This window comes from Panthera pardus, unplaced genomic scaffold, assembly GCF_024362965.1.
Source record: "Panthera pardus isolate Hobbes unplaced genomic scaffold, ASM2436296v1 HiC_scaffold_8, whole genome shotgun sequence".
Lineage (NCBI taxonomy): Eukaryota > Metazoa > Chordata > Mammalia > Carnivora > Felidae > Panthera > Panthera pardus.
Window position 1 is genome coordinate 70,297,132 of NW_026527013.1, and position 6,675 is coordinate 70,303,806.

The 6,675-nt window shown below is 43.7% G+C and overlaps 1 protein-coding gene across 5 annotated transcripts in view; it reads right to left on the reverse strand.

Annotated features, from left to right (window-relative positions):
* Window positions 1-3,664, reverse strand: part of BLVRA (biliverdin reductase A) — a 49,943-nt gene extending 46,279 nt beyond the window's left edge. Inside the window, exon 1 of one of the 5 annotated variants that reach the window (XM_053898561.1) lies at window positions 3,461-3,664. The gene's annotated coding sequence lies outside the window, so the exon portion shown is untranslated. Of the gene's footprint in view, window positions 1-3,023; window positions 3,121-3,460 lie in introns of those variants that run through there. The other 4 variants (XM_053898559.1, XM_019451061.2, XM_053898560.1 and 1 more) reach the window with 4 other exon arrangements.
* Between the last annotated feature and the right edge of the window lie 3,011 nt (window positions 3,665-6,675).

A 6,675-nucleotide genomic window follows, 5' to 3' on the forward strand; every position in this document is an offset into this window, starting at 1 on the left:
TGGGCAGCTTAGCAATGTCTATTACAAATCTAAATTCAGGCAACCTCTGACATAGCCATTCCACTGCTTCCAATTTGTCTCCAATCCCCAAATCATATTCAAGAGAAATTAAACTGCCCTAAGTCCTTTGTCTTCATAGAAACATTGCTACTACTTGCTTCTCACATGAGAACTTCCAGGAAAGTTTTCCTATAAAAAATGTCTACAAAACATTGTTAATAAACTTGACTGCTTCCCCAAAGAATCTGGGAAAGCAAAACAAAAGAAAACAAACAAACAAAAAAAAATGATTTGGAGAAATGCACATGTGTGAAACAATCCCACTTAGAAATCTACTGCATTAGGCATTAGCAATCTACCACCTAGGATGAATAGCACTGTCATGTATAAAGCACATTCAACTGAGGGATCCTTCCCATGCTCTTTTCCATCCAGCTTTCAACTCCCCTTAAGATGGCACTATCAGGAGGCAGAACCCTGGACAGGTGAGATCTGGCTCTGCCTTTCCACATCTTCCCTGCTCATCACACAGCTCTCTCTTCCTCCCCACTGTCTTGCCAAGACTAGTTAAGGTTTGAAAAGAAGCCAGGGAGAATTTTATTCTATATTTTAATATATTCTTAAATATCTAAGACCTAATCCTATAACAAGAAGATTTAGGTTTGTTTGCTAGTTTATTTCAAGGGTTTAATATTTAAATGGTCCAACTTAAGTTGGGCCAAAAAAACTTAAGTTTTTGACTTTTAGTATTATGTTTAGAAATACTTATAGACACATTCTTATTTCCTTGATTTTTAATTCTTTTATACTTTTATATTTTAATCAATCTAAATAGTATTGTGGTGATGGCATAAGACTCTAACTATACTTTTCCCCCAAATAGTTGAGTTGTTCCCAAATCATTAATTGAATATTTCATCCTTTCCCCCAATGATTCATACATAACTTTTTATAAACACAGTTATTCTTTTTTTCACTTCCTCTACTGTGTCACTGACCTTTATTCCCATGCCTATAATATATTGTTTACATAACTGTGGCTTAACAATGTTTTGCTATCTGGCAGTTTAAGTTCTCTCATTAACTTGTAGAGTATTCCTATCTAGTCTTGCCTGTTTGGACTTCCAGATTAATTTTAGAATATCTTTGTCAAGTTAAAAAAACAAAAAAACAAAAAACAATTTCACTGGGATTGTGCCTATAATTGTATCAAACGTATAAATTAAATTAATGTGAATTAATAGGTTTTCTCATCGAGAAATATATGGTATGCCTGTCTAGGAGCAGGCACTTTAAGAAAAATTACAAAACAGAAGAATCTTGAGTTAGTTCCTGAATTACCACATAATAACAAATGATAGTTCAGGCTGCAGTGGTTCACTAGAAAGATAAAGAAAAAAGGCAACACTTTTGCATAAAAGACCTTCTTAAACCAATTTAAAGTAGGTTTCTCCTTTCCCCTACTGTGGCAGGTCTACTAACTTAACAGAGGTGGAGTTTGAGCTTTGACCCCAAAATATGAGGCACTGAGGTACACACAGACAAGTTATCCCTCTGGGGGATAAGAGCCTGCCTGTGACTCAAGAGCCCAGAATTCTACACCTGGCATGGGCACCCACTACCACTCTGACCAAGGCCAACGTACATGGCCTCTTACTGCCTTGGTTTCTGCACCACAAGAAAGGAATGGGGGCAGATGAACTTTACACAAACTTAGATGATCTCTACGCTCTCTTTCAGTGCTGACATGCTATAATTCTAACCCATTTCACTTCTATTTTTTCTTCTCCTCTGGCCTTAGCTTCCTCAGTGTTTGTCTTGGTTAACTGGAGGTTATTAGCTTCTCTCCTGGTTCTCTCATGGGCAGAACTGTACACAAGTAAACTGGGACAAGGCTTGGGTTATCAGAACCAGGGAAGCTTTCTTGAACACTCCCTCTAAACCTAAGCCACTCTCTTCCCCATCCCACCTTCTTGCCCCTCCTGCTCAATGTTCCTCCTATTCCTCATCACCATTTCAAAACTTTCTACCTTTTCTTTAAAGTGGTCTTGATATAATAAGAGAGAAAGGAGATAGCAGAAGTCAAAATACTTTTAAGGAATAAACGTCTACTGTATTGAAACTTGTAAGGATACATCCATGTTTTTTTTTTTTTTTTTTTTAAGTGACTTATTAATTCAAATTGCAAGCAATGTGCAACTCAGTTTCAAAATCGGGTTGAGATCAGGACATTCTGGGCCCATACATGTTGTTAGGCACTGATCCCCCAGAAAGATCTGAACCTTGACTCCCTCTTACTGAAAGACTAGTTCTTTCTGTAGGAGGAAACCATGAACTACTGAAGAGCTGACCACAGCACAACTGAGGAGTGGGGGTGGGCAAAGGAACACAAAGCTTCCACACAGGCAAAACGTGTAGGAGTTAACTTTTTGTTTTTAACATTTAAAAAAGTCCTTACATACACAAAACGAAGCGGTGGTTGCCAGAGGGAAGGTGGGAAGAAGTCTCTAGCATGCTTTACTACCAAATGACTAGAACTGTGTAACTGAAGTTAACCGTCCTAGGATACTCAGCCCGCAAAACAATATAGACCTGCCTGTGCTATAAGGTAGCCACTTGACACGTACAGCTATGTAAATGTTAAATATAGGCCACTTCCATTACCGCAGAAAGTTCTATTGGACAGCACTGACATACTTTCTTTTTCACCCAGACTTATTTTGTTCTTACATCGTCTCTGTCCCCAGTATCTTAGTCATTTATTTTTTATATTTATGTGTTACTATTCTACGTGATGTTGTCGTAAACTACGTTAATTTATTTGTCAAACAATTCAGGGTATCAGTACTTCGAAATATCTGTGTATATATTTAACCCTGTTGCTGCTGAGAGCTCAGCCTTAGTTTTTTAGAGCGCACTTAATTCACGTAACCCTCACAGGGGTCTGTGAAATACCTGATACTTCCCAGTTTCCCAAGAGGAAAGTGTGGCGAGAAGCTACGGGGCTTGCGCAGGATTCGTACCCGAGGAGCAGAACCCGGCCCCGCACATCTCCTGTGGGCCGAGCTGTCTCCCCCACGTTGGAGCTGCCTCGACAGAACCACTGGCTCAGCCTCAGTCCCCTAGGCTACACCGTACATGTACGCAGCACCAGTCTACGTAAAAACCGAAACCATAAACTCTTCTTAGATAAAATACAGATTTTTTAAACACTCTTGCATTTTGGAGGAAGCCCCTTCCCGAGGGAGCTCGTCGCGATCACCAAGCCTCCGGACTGCTAGCTTCCCTCTGGGCCCAGCGGAGCGAGATTAGGAGGCGCTGAGGCTGCGCCTGAGGTTTGGGGCTTGGGACCGAGACCGCAGGGCCGGCGCCGGCCTCCAGGGGCGGCGCTCTCCAAGCTCCTAACCCGAAGGCATTATCAAAGCTGCCCGCGACCCCCACTCCTGGACGGGAGCCTTACCTGCCGCGGGGCACAAAGCTCGGATTCTGCGCGCAGCCGCCTTGCTGCCACCTGACCGCGCTGCTGTAGGAGGCGGGAGCCGGGCTCGGATTGGCCGCGGCGCCGGAGGACGCGAGGGCGCGCGGGGGCGAGGGGGTGGGGGGAGAGCAAATGGGGCTGGGAGGGGAGGGGCCCTGTCTCCCGCCAGCTTCTGGGAGAGCCCGGCTCTAGCGTTCCGCTCCGCTAGAGGGCCGCAGGGCTGGCCGTGAACCTGAGCTGCCTCTAGCCTGCCCCTCGGACTTCTGCCTTGCTCCGCTGCGGGGCCATTGGGAGCTTGCGAACAGGAGGAGATGACCTTAGGCCGTGCTCGGGACCTGCGAGGCCTGAGGGGGAAAGGGGTGGGGGCCTCACCGAGTGCTCTGTCCCTCTCCTTGGCCGCACCGCAACCTCGTGAAACCTGCTCGGTTCTTTTTGGGCCCAGACCAAAGAGGCAGCAAAACTTTTTTTTTCTTTTCTTTTTTGGTGTTTCTTCCATTACCATCTTGATGATTTTAAGTGCACAGTTAAGCGGTGTCAAGTACGGTAACATTGTGCGATGATCACCACCATCCATCCCCTGTGTTGATCTTGTGAAACGCAAACTCTATACCCATTAAACAGTAACTCTCCCTTACCCCCTGCCAAAAGAACAAAAGTATAGTATACTTTTTGTCTTTATTATTTGACTACTCTTATGTTCCTCCAATAAGTGGAATCGTGCAGTATATGTCTTTCAGTAACTGGCTAATTTGATTTAGCATAATGTCCTCAAAGTTCATCCATATGTAGCATATTGCAGAATGTCTTCCCCTTTTACCACTAAACATTTAAGTCTTATCCGTTCATCCATTGATGGACACTTGAGCTGCTTCCACAGTTTAGTTGTTGTGAATAATCTTGCTATGAAAAGTGGTGTACAAATACCTGAGACCCTGCTTTCGGTTCTTTTATATAAAGTACATACCCAGAAGTGGAACTATCGGATCATATGGTAATCCTATTTTAAATTATTTGAGGAACCACCATACCGGTTTCCATAATGACTAAACATTTTTACATTCCCACCAATAACGCACAAGGGTTCCAATTTCTCCACATCCTTGCAAACACACATTTTTCTGTTTTCTTGATGGTAACCATCCTAATGGGTATGAAGTTGTGTCTCACTGTGGATTTGGTTTGCACTTCCCTAATAACTGGTGATGTTGAACCCCTTTTTGTGAGCATATTTTATCTCTTCTTTGGAGAAATACCTATTCAAGTCATTTTGAATCAGGTTTTTTTGTTGTTGTTGGTTTTAGGAGTTCTCTATATATTCTGGATATTAATTCTTTATCAGATATACGATTAGCAAATATTTTCTCCCATTCTGTGAGTTCCTTTTTTTTTTTTAAGAGATGGAAAGTCATTGAGGGTTTTTTTTAAGTTTATTTATTTTGAGACAAGAGAGTGAAAGTGGGGGATGGGCAGGGGTGTGGAGGGGTGGGGAGAGAGTCCCAAGCAGGCTCTACACCACCAGAGCAGAGCCCAAAGCAGGTCTCAAACTCATGAACCTCAAGATCATGACCTGAGCCATAGTCAGATGCTTAACCAACTAATCCACCCAGGTGCCCCTATGAGTTACCTTCTTACTCTGATGATAGTGTCTTTTGATACAGAATATTTTTAAATTTTCATGAAGTCCAATTTCTCCAATTTTCCTTTTGTCACTGTGCCTTTGATATCATATCAGAAATCATTGCCAAATCTGATGTCATGAAACTTTTGTCCTATTTTCTTCTAGAAATTTTATTGTTTTAGGTCTTATTTTGGTTCTTGACCCATTTTTGAATTAATGTGGATATTCAGTTTTCCCAGCACCATTTATTGAACAGACTGTCCCTTCCCCATTGAGTGAACTTGGCATTCTTGTCAAAAATTATTTGAACATATATGTGAGGGTCTATTTCTGCAGTCCCTATTTTATTCTGTTTAGTCAATATATCTGTCTTTATGCCAGTACTACACTGTTTTTGAGAGGCCTGAGAAAATTAAAACTTAAAAGCTTAAGTTACGGGAAACTGAAACCTAACCAAGCTTAACCAGCTTGTTCCGCTTCTGTACAATTGCTTGGCGCGCCCATGTATTCCTGATCAATCATTGTTGCCTGGCACATCCGTATATTCCTGGTCAACCATTGTTACTTGGCACATCCGTGTACTCCTGATCAATCATTGTTGCCTGGCACATCCGTGTATTCCTGATCAATCATTGTGATACCCATACCCCCGGTTGTGGTCTGACCTAAAGGCAGGAACCAATCGAATACTGTTAAGTGTCCAACTTTAAACACCAACCAATCGCAGCTCTGTAACTGTGGAAAATTCCTGATTTCCCCATGACTTGTTTGTACCTGTCTATAAAAGGGGTGTAAAAACCTCTCTCAGGACCTCTTGGCGTCACCGGCAACGAGGGCGCAGAGGTCCAGGTTCGAACCTGCAATAAATGACCCTTGCTGCTTAGCTTTGACTCTGGACTCTGGTGGTTCGTTTTTGGGGGTCTCTTAGACTCTGGGCATTTCATTTGGTGCATTGGCCGGGAAGGCCCCCCCCAAACCCACCAGACCCCAAGTCAACGGGTCATTTCTGAGACCGATCGGTGAGTGAGCCGGCTCTGTCTGTGTCTGTGTCTGTGTCTATGTCTGTGTCTGTGTCTGTGTCAGTTGTCTGTCTGTTTCTGGCTCTCCCGCGCGGGATCTGTATCAGTGACTGACCTAGCCCTGGCGGACGCGCTATAGGGAAGTCAGTCGGGACCAGTAGGAGACGTCCTCTGGCTCCCGTCTGGGGCACTATTTTGGCCCATCAGAACTCTGTTCGGGTTACGGACACCCGTTCTGTATCTGGTCTCCTCTCCAAGGCACTTTCTGTTTGCCGCCGCGCTTGCGATTTAACTTGTCTTCTCTCCCCTGCAGGTATATCCACCTCGCTTCCAGAACATAAACTAACATTTATTTTTTCCTATACAGGCTATGGGACAGAAACAGAGTACACCTCTCTCCCTTCTTCTAGCTAATTTCAAGGATGTCCAGGCTGGAAGAAGGGAGAGAGGCCATAACCTAAGCCTGGACATCCGCCGGTCGAGACTCATCACTTTCTGCCAGTCTGAGTGGCCCACTTTTGGGGTGGGCTGGCCTACTGAGGGCACTTTTTGTTTGCCTA